Raw genomic sequence first — 16,105 nt, 5'->3', positions numbered from 1 at the left:
ACCCTCTACCCTTATAACCAAGGTGTTAGCAAGATTGTTGCCATATATACTGGGTCTTTCGGTTCAATTCATATCACCCTTTTGGCCTTTCCCGATCCAGGGGATCATGACTCGATTTAATTTTTCAGTGCGTTCTGAGGTTGTCACTTGGAGTTAACGCTCATCCTTTCCTTCCCTTTCCTGGAACCCTTGGCTCCAGAACCACTGGATAGACCCGCCATGTTTAGTGCTTTAGAGATGAAGCAGCTGGTACTAAAGGGGCCCATCACAGTCAGTACAAACTAGCATGTGGCGTTAGCCTAACTACATGCCACATGGTGACCTCCAATTCGCTCTGTGTGGGCGGAAAACAGTCCCAACGTTATGTCAAAGATCTTTGGAATGTTATCAAATTGCATCACTGAGCTGAATACAACAATATGATTACAATGGTATGATAAAGGCTCCCAATTGTATGGAGATGGACACCTGATCAGGTGTCGATCGAACGTGTGTAGCTGCCCCTGTACCTCTGTTATAGCCAGACCCAGTGAACACAATGTATGATCAGCTGTTAATCAAACCAAAAACACCAATGCCATGTTTCCTGTAGTCACTTTGTGGCGGTGTTCAGTCCTCATAGGCCACAACTCGGTGGAGATCTCTGATATGGGGCAGATTTATACAACTGGAAGCTTTACAGCAGTTGCATGCAACAAAGACAATTTGAACCGAATACCTCTGCCCAATTGACCTTCTGCAAATCAAGTCCTACGCATACGGAACCAAACTGCATGTTCTGGTAGTGTGGTGATGAGTATCCTCCGGTCCTTGTCTCTCTGTCAGTCTCTCTATCCGCCTTTCTAAGTTTGTTTGTTCCTGTCTGTATCAGCTTGCCCCATGCTCACCTCCTCGTTGGAACAGCTGCCCTTCCTTCCCTGACGCTCACCAACCGCTCTCTCCTCCGACCACAGGCCCTGCCCCCAACCACCATGGCCCTGAGCATCTACTGCACCTCCATCACCGTCTTCTTCGTCCTCATCAAGCTGGCCAACTACCGGCTGCACGTGATGTTTGACCAGGGGGAGGCGCTGGTGCGAAGCAGTCTCTCGGACCTCAGCAAGGCCCCGGAGAAGAAGAGCAACGCTTCGGACCCCTGCCTGCAAGCCACTATCAGGTCCGACAGTACATAATACATATATTACCGAACTTCTAACTGTCTCTGTAAGGAGGTATCTCTCTCTCTGATCTTGCTCAGCTCTTCTATGTTTCTACCTTGATTTTTCTTCCCTTGGATTTTGGGGGAAAGGGTTGCAGGGTGTCTTGTGAAAATGTGTCCTGTGAAGCCCTTTGAGACTTTACCTGTGATTCAAGATGGTACACATTTAATTGAGCTGACATGACATAATTAAACAGGTGTAGATACGATTTGGGAGTTGTAAAGAGAGAGAGCAGAACAGAGATGGTATTGTAAGGTTCTGGTGAGTAGCTCTCTACTCCCGAGCGTCAGAAAGCTGTTTTCAATTGAGATGGACAAACCCTTTCCTTGTTGCTAATTTAATTTTAAAAGGCTTATATTAGCAAGATCAAGAATGCAGAGCTTTTATTTTGTCTTCCTTCCTCACCCTGTTTTGGAATATATTCATATTTTATGTAACTCAAGACCCCGCTATATTGATGTATGGGCTGCCATAAAGTCATATTGAATTGTTCTCTTTTGCTCTCTCTCTCTCTCTCTCTCTCTCTCTCTCTCTCTCTCTCTCTCTCTCTCTCTCTCTCTCTCTCTCTCTCTCTCTCTCTCTCTCTCTCTCTGTCTCTCTCACACTCTCCATCTAATTCAGGAAGAGCAGCACAGTCCCAGACAGTGTTGCCATGACTTTGTTGGTTCGTAACAGGCCCAGCCCAGTGATCCAGGTTACAGTTAAACAGACTGAGACCGACCAGGGACTGATTGGAGTAGTGAGTGGATTATTGACAGATCGATTGGTTCATATTGATTTGTGAAGAACATGTTTACCATTTATGTAAATACTGTGTCTCTGTATTTCCCTCTGTTCAGGAATGTCCAAAGTCAGATGAGGTGAACGATACAGAGGGTAATGTTGTTTCACATAATTCATGTTTCACAACAAAGAATCCTTTGTATTGTAGACAGAACTGAAAGAGTGAGATTGTGTATTCATAGGTACAATAGGTTTTCTAATAATGTATATGGAATCATTTTTTGTACCCACTGGTGAATAATTGACAAACAACATCCATTGGTCATCGGCCCTTCATAGCAAGTAAACAAAAAGTCAGTCCTTTTAATACAGTCTACAGTTTGATCACAATGACAATGTTGAACCCAGTTTTACAGAGACAGAAATCATTAGTTCTCTTGCACTGAAAACATGCTGGTACATCCCCACTCACTCAGGCTGAAGTTAACCTGATTGATTCTGCAACTTGGGAAATGATGATGGGCAGCTAGTGAACTACATGCTATTTCTGTCTGGGATTATTCTTGTCTCGTGATCTTCCTTCAGTTCAATGTGATTAATATTTAACCATGCAACACCAGTTGAGAGCAGAAAAATGGGGAGAAAAGAAATAAGGTTTTCTGAATATTATATGTGGAACATTGAAACTCATAAGAGATTGATGCCAGTGATACTGTAGTGAACGAGACACACAACATAATTGCAGACCTTGGAGTCCCTCAGAACAGCGGGAAACGTATGCGCCAATTACATATAATAAACATATTACACCATGAAATGTATCGAGCTGTCTCAACAAAGCCTAGACTTTAAGCCAACGATCTCAGTTTAGATTTGACCACAGACCAGGATGTCATTGATTTAATTAAAAGCCATTGATTAACGTGAGTGACAGCTTGAAAGCAGCCTGGGGAAACCGAATCAAATGCAGCGCAGAAGGCCAAAGGCCCGTCTATAACCAGCCAGACTATTAATCCCCTTTTGATTTCTCTTTTGTTGGCATATCGGATTCCACCGACGTGGCCAATAGAGATCGGTAGTCTGTCTTTCCCTAATGGTCTCATATATAATGTAGTAGAGGGACGACTTCTTCTAACACACCGTAGCCGTAAATCTGCTCAGGGAATCAGCCACACAGCGGCTTGGAAGCTAGCTCCAGTAAACCATGTCTATTAAATGTGTGACCTCATGCCCTTGTGATGAGTCACAGCAAGATCAGCCGTAATATCTCAAGAGTGCCCTGGATATATTGTCCTTGTCCTATCCATGTGGTGCAGTCGAGCAGATATACCCAATGTGTTTTATGGCTGGTAGTTCTACTGATATGGAATAAATGGTATGCTGTTGATTATGTGGAATATGTGGGGATTATTGTGGCTCATGTCCTTTCTGAGAATCCAAGGCACTCTGCATAATCTGGTCTGCATGTAGTGGCGCTTAAGCATTAGCAGAAGAGAATGAAGAACCGATGGAAGTGTTTTTGTATGGAACCTATTAAACGAATTGAAGAAAATAAGGCACACTGCTGAATCTTCCCCCTGTCCCGCCACGCAGGGCGTAATCAGAGCACGGCGGACGACCTACCAGAGGGGCGTGTGCAGCCCGGCCAGGAGCTCTCCCCGGAAGAACTGTCCAGCCCCAACCCGGACCAGGCCACCCCTCTGCTGCAGGCCCAGCAGAGGCCCTCTTCCCGGGCTGGGGGGGACGGCACCAGGCCCGGGTCGGCCGCCAGCGCGGAGAAACGGGACGCCTCTTCCAGGACCGGGTGTGGCGGCGGCGGTGGCGGCGGCGGGACAGAGAGGGAGGAGGCGGACATCCAGAGCCCCCTGACCGGCACCGACCGGCTGCTGTCGGAGCGGAGCAGGGCGGCGGAGAAGGAGAGGACGACGGGGACGGAGCCGGAGAAGGGGGGCAATGTGGAGGAGGACGGGGGCGAGAGGGAGGCCGTGGATGAGGGGCTGCCCTCCTCCCACGGCGGCGGCAGCAGCAGCAGCAGCAGCAGCAGCAGCAGTGGCAGCGATGAGGGAGAAAGCGGCGAGGAGAGTGAGGGGCGCAAGGAGCCCTCCGACGCCAACAACAACACGGTGGACGAGCCCCGAGACCACCTGGGGGCTATAGTCGACAGCACTCCCCAGACCCCCTCCGAGGTAGCCTATAGACAACCGTTTGTAGAACGCAACACATAAACGAAGCACTCTTTTGAACCAGCCAGTGCTGGATATCACCCGACCCCGACCTTTGACCCTGTAACGCCCGGGGCCTTGATGGCCTTGCTTTCCTGTCCCACCCCGCAGTTCGAGGAAGCGGAGGAGGCCTACTGTTCGGACGAGATCGCCGTGGTGCTGGTGGACAACTCGGGCTCCGGGTCAGAGTCGGCGCCCCTGGACTCCCGCGACACGGTGAAGATCATCATCACCATGAGCTGCGACCCGCACACGGCCGCGCGGCTGGAGGAGAGCGTGAAGCAGAGCATCCTGGAGAGCACGCAGGTAGGAGGGGGCAGGGCCTCCACCTGCACCACCCTCTGGCCCTGCTACTGCGTAGAGGCTCGTAGAGGCAACACCCGAGTTGTTGCGTTGTTGTGGGGTTTATGTTGAGGCTTCCGTGCCTGTTTGGCACAGTTGTTTCCGTTTATGTATAATAATTAACAACAAGTGTTACGGCTGTTCCAGCTAGATTGCTCTATGCATGCAGTTAATATTGATTAATTAATGGGTAATGTTTTCCTTTCTTTTGGGGCATTTTTTGTTTATTGAAAAAAAATGAGGCTTGATGATACATATATTTAATTTCTCTGTTTGGCCTAACCAGATAATATTACATTTGAGTGGATATTATGGATGTGAACGAAAAGAAACATATATTTGAACATAATAATATATATATATATACAAACATATAAACCTAGACATATATTCAAAGCTATGACACAACACCAACGGTGGTTGTCCCCTGAGCACAGGCCCAGAAGGAGGCGGGGGAATGCCACATCAAGATCCCCGTCATCACCTTCGACTCCCTCGAGGAGGACGGGCAGAGAGCGGGACAGGAAGGGGCGGAGTCAGACGAGGAGCCCTCACCCAGACTCTCCCAGTCGACCGTCCACAGCGAGGAGTTCCACCCTGTGCAGGGAGACCACCAGCTCTGAGTCCCCCCGTGACGGAGGGCCCCCCCGGGCGCCAGCAGAGACCCCCCGCCGCCCAGCCTGCGTCTGGGGGAGGCCAGCGACAACATGCTCAGCCCGCTGCTGACCAACGACAACAGCTCGTCGGGCGTGGATCTGCACTCCCACCATGACGACTCGGACCCCCCGGAGCTCACCGTGGACTCGGAGGGCTTCCTGCGGCTGCCCCCCGCGCTGGGCCGCTACGGGCCCGGGGGCAGGACACACGTCCGCGGCCTCAGCATGGACAGCGGGAAGGACGCCGTGCTGCTGTCGGAGCGGTCGCACAACGCAGTATGTACAGGGTGGGGCTGACCGGGAGGTACTGCTTACTGTGGACAGTGTGGGGCGGACTGGGTAGGGTTACTTACTGTGTACAGTGTGGGGCGGGACTGGGTACTACCGCTTACTGTGTACAGTGTGGTTCTTACTGTGTACAGTGTGGCACTAACTCTGTAGTATGCTTTTATTGTGTAGCATGGCACTTGCAGTGTAGTACGCTATAACTGTTCAGTACGCTGTTACTGTTTAGTACGTCACTTACTGCACAGTTTGGCACTAACTGTTGTCAGTGTGAGACTTACTGGGAGGAACGCTATGACTGTGCAGTATGACACTTACTTTGTACAGTACGGCACTCTGTTAATGTGTCAATTTCATGACCATGCTTTCATCCATTCATCCCTTTGTCCATCCATCCATCCATCCATCCACCCATTCATCCGTTCATCCATTAACCCCTCCCCTTTCTGGCATCCAGACGGTAATGACGAGTTCTAAATCGGACCTGGAGGCCAAGGAAGGCCAGCTCCCCAACGAGTCCAACTTCCTGGAGTTCGTGTCTCTTCTGGGGTCCCTGAGCAGAGAGGGCGGGGCCAGCGCCCAGGAGGAGGAGAGGACGCAGCAGAGAGGGGACACACACACTGCGGACCAGGGTGGGCGTCCACGGGGCGGGGGTAGCAGCTTCTTCTAATCAGCACGCCCATGATAAAGCGGCATGTATCTTAGAATAAATATTAGGATTGGGAATTCCTCATGTGCTATTTTTGGTTCACATTATAGGTCGAAGAAGTTAGATGAAATATAATTTTTGATCACATCCCAATTCGGTTCACATGCTAAGGCTGAGATTACAATTATTTAAATAAGTTGAACTTGATCTAACTGATTCATCGTCCTCCTATAAACACGCAAACATCCATCCTTCATGCGCCGGTGCAGCCTGCAGCTTCCGTTGCAGACTGTGAGTGTGAATCCAAATTTGAAAGGAGTAAGTCCCATGTTTTAATACTTCTTCTCCTTCCCAGAGGATCCCAGTACATCCGCCAAACCAAGCGAGGCCTTTTCTGAGACCAAAGGAGGAAAGCCAGCGCAGGAGACCCAACCCCCCCACCAGCCTGGCCACAGACACCCTGCACGCCATCCCCCCCACAGCGCATCCCCATCGTCTCCCCCGACAGGTAAACACACAGTAGAGCTACGATGACAATGCTGTTAAGAGTTTATATCTAAACTCTAAATAATATGCAGCTTTTTGCAGTGTGTTTTCGATGGCTATGCCCAAGGATGGCTTTAATGGAATGAGTTAGTGCCTTATTTGCACCCAGCCCCCAGACGGACCGGGAGAAGGATCCGGACTACGACTCCCTCCCGTCCCGACCTCCCAGTCGGAGAGCTCCATGCTGCAGGTCATCTGCAGACCGGAGGCCACCAACAAGGAGGACGCGTACACCTTCCACACCGTGCACAGTACGTCTGAGTCCGACCGCTTGTTCCTCTGTGAAGGCATGTTGACATATGGGGCCCGATTTTAAAGGTCGGAAACGCAAGGGAGAAGCGCAAAACGGAATTAGCTCTGTGGGCTGGTCTCTGGCGCTGTTGCTATTATACCGGCGGAAAAAGACTCAAATCTAAAATGGGTTGGTCTGAAGTAGCCTAATTACCTGTAGGTGTGTTTTGGGCGTATCATGCATCAACCAATGAGAGCCCCATCTCCCATCCCCTTTAAGAGCCATTTAGCACATTTGAAACTGACGAGTTGATATTTTGACAGCGCGTTTGCATTCTCCCCTGAGACAGATGTATGACCACATGAATTTCAAAATTCAAATGGCTCAGTTTATGTCCAAATAATATGGCCTAATTCACACATGGATAGCGTTTTCTTCTACAACTTCTGAAACACTGAGTCGTCATATACATTTCGGCAAAGAAAACTTTACACACATATGTGCTAAAGAAGATTTTGTTTTGGAAGGCTGGGATATACTTTGCTCGTTTATTATTGTTATTATTATATTTTAACGCATGGCATAGCCTACTACAGTATTCATTCATGCAGCCCCTATGGATTTTTTTCCCACAATCGACTTGCTATTTCTATGCAGTTTCACGCATATGAACAATCTTTGACATCGTAATATTTAAATTAGGCTAATTGTTTGCATGTTTGTGCTGTTTATAGCCTACGTGTGTTCAAGCTTTGTTACAGTTCCGAACTGCCTAGGCATGTCAAAATAGCAAAACCAACTGCGCTATCCGCTAGTGCACTTAGACCAAGTATTCTTTCGGTCAGTTGCGCAATTGCAAAATTGATCTGTAAGAGAGCTATATGTATCTTTTGCGCCGGAACACACCTCTGCTTTCGCCGACACGCCTCGCAGGGCGCAAGTTTAGTGGCGCGAGTTTGCTGTGGGGGAAAATCTTCTTTGCGCCGGCTGCAAACTAGCAACGATGAATGCGTCGGTTGTAGAAAGTCAATTGTGCTGGGTGCAAGATAGGGCCCATGGTCTGTTTAGAGAACATAACAGGTCTTGTTGGAGATTGTTTGGTTGATTTTCTTGAGTTCATTCATCTCTGTTTTGGTTGAGATATGAAGCTCTATTTATATCCTTGTTCTATTTCTGTCCTAACCTGGCCGTCAAGAATGCAACAACACATTATTAGCATAAAGAGTTTAAAAATACTCAAATCATTGATCATCTTCTTTTGTGTCAGTTTTGTACTTTGGTGTCAGTTTGCTTTGAGCTGCATGAAACATAATAAGCTCTGTTTATGTGTGTATGCGTGTGTGTGTGTGTGTGTGTGTGTGTGTGTGTGTGTGTGTGTGTGTGTGTGTGTGTGTGTGTGTGTGTGTGTGTGTGTGTGTGTGTGTGTGTGTGTGTGTGTGTGTGTGTGTGTGTGTTACCAGGGGACCGGCCCGTAAGCTCTATGCAGAGAGGGCCCTCAACCTGCCCCTCGGGGCGGAGCTCATCACCGGCAATATGTGGTACTGCTGGAGCGTCGACCTCCTTCTTCCTCCTCCTTCTCCTCCTTATCCTTCAAATCCTCCTCTTCCTTCTCCTCATCTTCCTCCTTCTCCCTCCCCCTTCTCCTCCTTATCCTTCAACTCCACCGCTTCTATTTATCCTCCTCCTCCTCCTCCTCCTCCTCCTCCTCCTCCTCCTCCTCCTCCTCCTCCTCCCTCCTCCACTGCGTATTACACAGCACTCTCCTTCCTTCTCCCCCTGCTCCCTTTCCTGACCATGTCCTTTATTTAATAAAAAATGTTTTATGCCACCTGAACTGAGTTTAATTATCTGCCTGTTATTATATTCTGTTACCTCAATCCAGCACATGAATTTGCATGAATAAATATTTGCATAATATTTTTTAATACTGTATTCTGTGGACTTTATACCAATATTCAACACACCAATGCGTGTGTGTGTTTATCTGTGTGTGCGTGATTCTGATTGCATGTGTGTGTTGGTTTGTGTGTGTTGTGGGGGTCCAGTGACCTGCTATCGACCTCTTCAAACTCCGAGGGTCAGGACGGCCTAGTGGGGGGCCACATGGAGGGCCCGTTCCAGCGACGCATCATCCCTGCACACCGACTACGACCCCGCAGAACCCACCCAGAGATCTTCCAGGTACCGACCCCCCACATAAAACTCTTGTGGCGGGCTGTTCTGAGTCTCCTCTCCCCTTTACTGGATCTATCTTTGGTGTTGTGATGTGCTTTGCATTTTCCCCCTGTTTTTCCCCTCTGTTTGCCCTTTCTTTTATCCCGGGCTGGACTCTACTCTGTCGTGTTATAATTTGGTTTGTTATGTCCTTTTCTCTTCTCTTATCTCATCATGGCTTTGCTCCTATTTTTCTCCTCTCTTCCTCTCCTGTCCGTTCCTTAGCTATATATCATCTCCCCTCTCCTGTCCTCTCGCTGTATTTCCTCTCCTCTGCTCTCTTGTTTCCTCTTCTCTCCTCCTCTCGTGTAACCGAGAGCCAGAGAGCAGTTGGCTTCCGATGGCAACTATTTAAATGGTATTGATGCAAATCAGTGGTGCGCAATCACCTCACTCTATCACTGTAATGAACTGTCCCTTCTCATGCTCCGCGGATACAGGCTCCAGAGCCATTTTCTTTGGACATAGCAGAGTCACAGTTTAGCTGCAATGAAGCGAACAGCACTGGCCTGAGTCAGGCGGGATCCTAACCCCCTTACACTGTTTCGCACAACTAACGATTGAAATCAGGCTTCAAACAACAGTATGCTTAGACATTTGTGAATCAAAGCGGCTTTGCCGGCCTCACTTTAAGTCATGATAACTCTGGAGGATTCTGACAAATGTATCTTAATGTTGATAATTTCTTTAATAGGCAGAGACTCTTATTTGTGTGAGCAACACTTTGTGTGTGAAACACCATGTGTTTTTGTGTGTGGTGTGTGTGTGTGTGTGTGTGGTGTGTGTGTGTGTTGTGTGTGTGTGTGTGTGTGTGGTGTGTGTGTGGTGTGTGTGTGTGTGTGGTGTGTGTGCTATGTGTGTGTCCTGCCAGGAGGAGGACTCTCTGGACGAGTCTTCAGAAACATCCACGCAAGAGAGACCGACCAGGAAGCTGTACTACAAGCTCAGACTGTTTCCTGGGAATGGGTCAACATCCTGTACGACCGACGGACCCTGCTCGCGCTGTTGGACAGGTGTGTGGTGTGTGTGTGGGTGATTGTGTGTGTGGGTGGGTGCGTGTGTGGTGTGTGCGTGCACCGCGCGTGTGTCTTGTGTGCGTGTGTGTGTGCGTGCATGCATGCGTGTTTGTGTGTATGCATGTGCGAGTGAGTGTGTGTGACGCAGTGATAATATTGAGCCGCAACTATCGACCATTTATATCCATTCTCATTTCAGTCTACAATGAGACTAAATAATGTCAAATGCCCATCAAGCCTCGGGCCAAGGGAAGTTTAGAATGTCCTCGCTTTGTCTGACAAGCAGCCAAGAGGAGAAAACTAATTATTGATTTCATCAAACAGGAAAATTATTTCAAATATTGAACATTTCTGCAGCGCTAGGCAGGAATGTTAGGTATTTGTAATTTGATTATTGACATAAACAATCATTTATACATTGATTATTATGTGTGTGTGTGTGTGGGGTGTGTGTGTGGTGTGTGTGTTGTGGTGTGTTGTGGTGTGTGTGTGTGTGTGTGTGTGTGTGTGTGTGTGTGTGGGGTTGTGTGTGTGTGTGTGGTGGGTGTGTGTGTGGGTGTGTGTGTGTGTGTGTGTGTGTGTGTGTGTTGTGTGTGGTGTGGTGGTTTGCATGCACATATTTGCATTTCTGCAGATGTAAGCAGCAAACGTTCTGTTTTTTTCTTAAATGGATTCTTAACATCAACAATTATTGATCTATCAAAAGAATGTGTTGATTAATGGATTAACCCCATCGCTATCCCCCCACACCACTGCTGGTCGTAGGAACCAGGAAGTTCTGGAGAACCTGGTGGCCATCTTCATGGGCTTCCTGGTGTCATTCCTGGGCTTCCTGCTCTTGAACCGGGGCTGCTTCCAAGACTTCTGGGTATTCCAGTTCTGTCTGGTCATCGCCAGCTGCCAGTACTCTTTACTCAAGGTGAGGAGACCACGTCATAGTTCTGCCTGCTGAGCTCCATCTCTGACTCCCTCCCTGCAGTGTTTGTGGATTGGGCCAGATATCCCTTCTAATCTGGCAACCCTGGCTGCAGCGCACTGCACCCAGGAATTGCAAAAATTCGGTGGGATATCCGGCCCAACCTGGCAACACTGCCTCCCAACACTCTCTTAGGAGACCATCACCTCATGGACCTGCGGTGGATCATTTCCTCATCTCCCCTCGTTGTAAATTCGGCAACTATAGAAGGCGACAGCATCCCTACACCGTACTGCTTGACTCTCAGCAGCTGATTCAGCCTTGCTGCTGGAATCTTTTTTGCGGCACAACGATAATCGCTCAAGGGATTCTAATAAAACTCTGCATCGGCGTTGCCATTATGATGGTCGACGCAGCACTGCCATCTGTTGTGAAATCCCTGTCTGGTGTGGCTTCGCGCTCATTGGTTGTGAATGAGTTTATTTTCAGGTTAAGTGGGGATTCATAATCTGGTGTCTCTGTCTGTTGTCCTTTTCAGAGTGTTCAACCCGACGCGGGCCTCGCCCACAGCATGTGAGTTGGTCTGTGCTGGGGAAGTGATTGGCAATCACATGTCTCTTTAGGTCACACGGATCCTGTTATGTAATCATGTATGGGATTGAAAATATACTGTATTGATATGTCTGTGTTCTGTGTTGTCCATGCACAATCAGGCATGTTTGTGTTTGTGTGTGTCTATGTGTGCGTGCGTGGTTTTTTGTGTTTTGTGTTTGTGTCTGCCTGTGCGTCTATCTTTACACGTGCGCGTCTATATGTGTTGTGGTCTCCAGGGCCACAACCAGCTGGTGGCCTACAGCCGGGCGGCCCTACTTCTGCCTGTTCTGCTCTCTGATCTGGCTGCTGGAGCAGTGCTGCAGACCAAGGACCTGCCCGTCTCTCTACGCTATACGGGGTCACCATCGCCTGCCACGACGCCCTGCACCTCCTCAGAGCCTGCTCCTGGGTACGGTCAGCCACCGTGGAGAACGCGTGTGTGGTGTGTGCGCCGTGTGTGCGTGTGTGTTTGTGTCGGTGTGTGTGTCTTTGTGTTTGTGTGCACGCATGTTTGCGTGTGTTTGTGTGTTTGCGTGTCTTTGTGTTTGTGTGCATGCATGGTGTGGTGTGTGGGTGTGTGGTGTTATGTGTGTTTGCGTGAAACCTGTGAACACAGACGCCCATGTGACAATCGACGTCCAGCTTTGTTATGATGTATTCATGGTTGGAGAGGAGATATATTGGATGCAATTCAGAGGTTAACAAGGGATTTGATCTATTGATATAGCAATGACACCAGGGCCCCCGTTTTGCCCGATAACGATGGATCCACGCTCGGACGATCATTCTCACGATGGATCTTGCGATCCATCGTCAATTTCTTGGGAGCGTTTCCCGATAACTCCTCTTAAACGTGAACGCGCATTCGCTGCACGCAACGACGTCGTAGATTGTAAAACTGTCTACTGACACGGTTGCTGAAATGGGCTCCGTAGAGGAGGGTAGACGCAGGAATGTCGCAGGAAAATTGTGTTAAAAAGGGGTTAAAATATATCCCATCAGGACAACAGCCGAGTATCCTACGAAAAAAATAGACTGCAATTATATGAATGCTAAAGACATTAAAACACAATTGTTAGGCTTAAACCGACATATTCAGTCCTAATCCTGAATGCACATGTGCGTTTCACGGCATTTTCCCCCCTTAAGTAATTCCTCTTCACACTGTGAATAACCCGGGAGAGACGTCCATGATGAGGAATACAACGAAGCCCACCGTCTGGCCCGGTGCAAAATCGGTTGAGGCGCACGATCGGGAGGTGGAAGTGGCGCTTTAAGATGCCTTCACAGTCAGGCGGAGGGCTCCAGTTTTCTCCCGCCAAGTCATGCGCCGTGATATGTGTGACGGCTATGTTGCACAACATTGCAGCTAAGGCTGGGGTGGCATTGCTTGAACCGGAGACGTTGAGGACGATGACGATGAGGAAGATCGGTGTGAGGACGGCCTCCCTCATAGCTACGCGTCTGGTTTTCATGCGCGTCGAATAGTGATTGAGACTTTTTTTTAATACCCCCTCCACCCTCCCACATGTCACTAAACATTCCCGTCACGTACCAATCCCCACCAGATCCCAGCCTTTTGCCTGCTCCTTTGCTTGTTTTTTTTATAATTTATTATATTTCTTTATTTTTATTTTATTTCATTTTGTACATTATTTATGCTACGTTTTATGAGTAGCCTATGTCAGTCTGCACAAATCCCCCCACTTTCTCTCACACATTTGAGTGCCCTGCCTGCGCAAACATTTTCTGGACTGTCCCGTTTTATTTTGGCCATTTTAACATCTTTGTTAATAAATTAATTCATAATCTTTATTAATTACCAAACTAAGAACAAAAGGCGCAATGCGTTTAAATAAAACGCATCCAATAGACGGAATTGCCGATGGTGTCGCCACTGAGGCTATAGCTGACGATGCTCTTAGCGTCCTAACGAGTACCTACGAGCACCCCTGGAGTACTCGTTAGCTACGAGCGTTTTCAAGACGTTCGTTCCCCACGATGCTTTCGGAAACGCGGTGAAAACTCTACTATGCCCTTTCGACGCACTTCACGATCCACTTAGGCTAACGACGCTTTCGGGAACGGGGGCCCTGGACCAGTTTCCCATAGATGTCGTCGTAGGAAAAGCACAGGTGTCACTCATAACACTAATTATGGGCCTCCTCTTTTGGTGTGAGGCGACGCCCTCTTTCCGACCTATCACGACCCTTCTGTGAAACGGGCACTGTCTGTGAAAACACTGGGTCAGCTTCCGATGCGTTCACCACAGACAACAAGGCCTCACTGATCGCCGCTCTGTCCCCCAGGGATCACCTACTGCTTCCCCATCACCTTCCTGGGGGGCCTGCTGCCCCAGGTCAACACCTTCACCATCTACCTCTGGAGCAGATCGACATGCAGCTTGCGGAGGACAGGTGAGCCCCGCTTCATCATGTACCAATCACATCGCTTTAAAAACCACCTTTCACACTTGTGTATTTAGACCACAGAAGGTTGAATACTTCATCTGATCGATATCATTCCACGGGTGTGCATTCTTTTCGATAACCACCGAACGTCTCCGCCTTTAATTTAAAAAAAAACGTTTCAGTCATTGTGCGCTACAACTAACAGTAACAGCAACGGCCATGTAAGCCATTGACGGATGTTTCCATGACCAACGCACAACATGTGGCTGAAAGGGCCGCAGAGAGTTTCAGTATAGCTGAGGAATTCGATAAAAAAATCTAAGTGTTTGCTGAATGTACCGAAATACGATACATTCACTTATCTGTGGGAGCAGGCTCTGCTTTGCCTCGGCAAGTGTCCTCCGACCCCATCATACAAGATTTACTGTATAACAGGTCTCGTTTACATATTGAATGGTATATCAGATTTAGACAACGGGGGACCTAAATCCAGCGATCTGATTGGTTCCCAACTGTTGCATAATGAGCGTATACATAACTGCTATGACGCCCAATCATTTTGTGAAGTTTGCATATCACTCCGCCGCCTGGAAGTAGAAGACAGTTACAAAGTAAAACATATGTGGATGATGGAGAGGTGTAAATGGTTGTTACTCCGGGAGTGAGCAAGGCGATGGAGAGAGCTAACGAAAGCTTAGGCACACGCGAGTGAACTGCTCCATTAGGAATAAATTGCCGGCGAACCGCTCGAGCGGAGCCTTCTCTCGGAGGGGACGCTAAAGTGGTGTTGCATAGCGACCGTCGATGCATAGCGCAGCCAGGAGGACTACTTTTTTGTAGTCTTTAATAAAACGGCTATTTTGACTTCTGGTTTCTTTTTAATGTAGTGTGTCTATGGACTTTCGTTTCGCCATAACATAAACCATTGGTATAGAAAGCAATAGATCACTCACTTCAGTCAGTGGCATGTGCGCGTTATACCACTGTGAAGGGGGTCGCCGGCCCTCCGCTGCGCGTCGGGGCCAGACAACGCCGCCTTAACAGTGGTATAAATGAGCATATACCACAGCCTGGCGTGATCTTATTGCTTAAATAGATTATCGATATTTTTTAAGCATATTTTTGGTTGTCAGTGTTAAAAAGGGACTTTTGCGTTGCATCGCCCTTTGGCAGCAATTCGTCAAGGTTACATAAGAAACAGCCAATATACACACTATATATTAAATCAGACGGTGTTCTGTGTTTCTTTGTGTTCCCCAGCTGCCACAGGCCTCCACTCTGCAATATACAGTATCCTACGCAGTCTGGTAGCGCTGTCACTGCTCTATGGATTCTGCTTCGGAGCCCTCAAGGTAAGAAACTAATAGAGTTGCTGTTGAATGAGCCAGGGCTCTATAAGTCTCCCATCTCCTCTCCTCTCCTATCCTCTCCTATCCTCTCCTCTCCACTCATCACCTCTCCTCCTGCTTCTCTCTGTCCTCTCCCTTCCCCCTCCCCTATCTTCTCTCCGCACCCCCTCTACTCTCTCCTCTTCTCTACTCTCTCCTCTGTCCTCTTCTCTTCCCTCTCCCCTCCTCCTCCGGTCCACTCTCCCCTCTGCATGTTGAATCTGTGTGTGCAGCCTGGGCTGCAGGCTGTACTGGGGACAGAGAGGAGAATGGAGGCTCTGTTATAAATAGCCTGCGAGCCACTTTACCGACTGATGGAGGGAAGAAAGCGAGGGCTGTGACAGTGCTGTTATTCGTCCTTACTAAATGACTAGGAAGAGGCAGCAGCCTGGGGCGTGTGTGTGCGTGTGTTTGTGTGTGTTTGTGTGTGTGTGTTTGTGTTTGTGTGTGATTGTGGGGTGTGGTGTTAACTGACAAGCACCAACAGGAAGGGCAGGATCACAGGATGATAATTATAGATACACAGTCCTACACGTCTTGCTTTACAAGAATTATAGGGAGATGATATTACACACAGGTGATATCTGGAACAGACTAATGTTTGCACAATTTGTATTACTAAAAATTCAGTGGTACATGGTGATTGTGTGCATGTGTTTGTGTGTTTGTGTGTGTTTTCAGGAGCCATGGGATGAGCAGCACACCCCTGCTC

At 48.4% G+C, this 16,105-nt stretch overlaps 1 pseudogene; it reads left to right on the top strand.

The window, feature by feature from the left end:
• The window catches only part of LOC130404215 (pecanex-like protein 1), a 32,290-nt pseudogene that overhangs the window by 1,448 nt on the left and 14,737 nt on the right, over window positions 1–16,105 (top strand).

Source organism: Gadus chalcogrammus, chromosome 15, assembly GCF_026213295.1.
Source record: "Gadus chalcogrammus isolate NIFS_2021 chromosome 15, NIFS_Gcha_1.0, whole genome shotgun sequence".
NCBI lineage: Eukaryota > Metazoa > Chordata > Actinopteri > Gadiformes > Gadidae > Gadus > Gadus chalcogrammus.
This window is presented reverse-complemented; position numbering and strand designations above follow the sequence as displayed.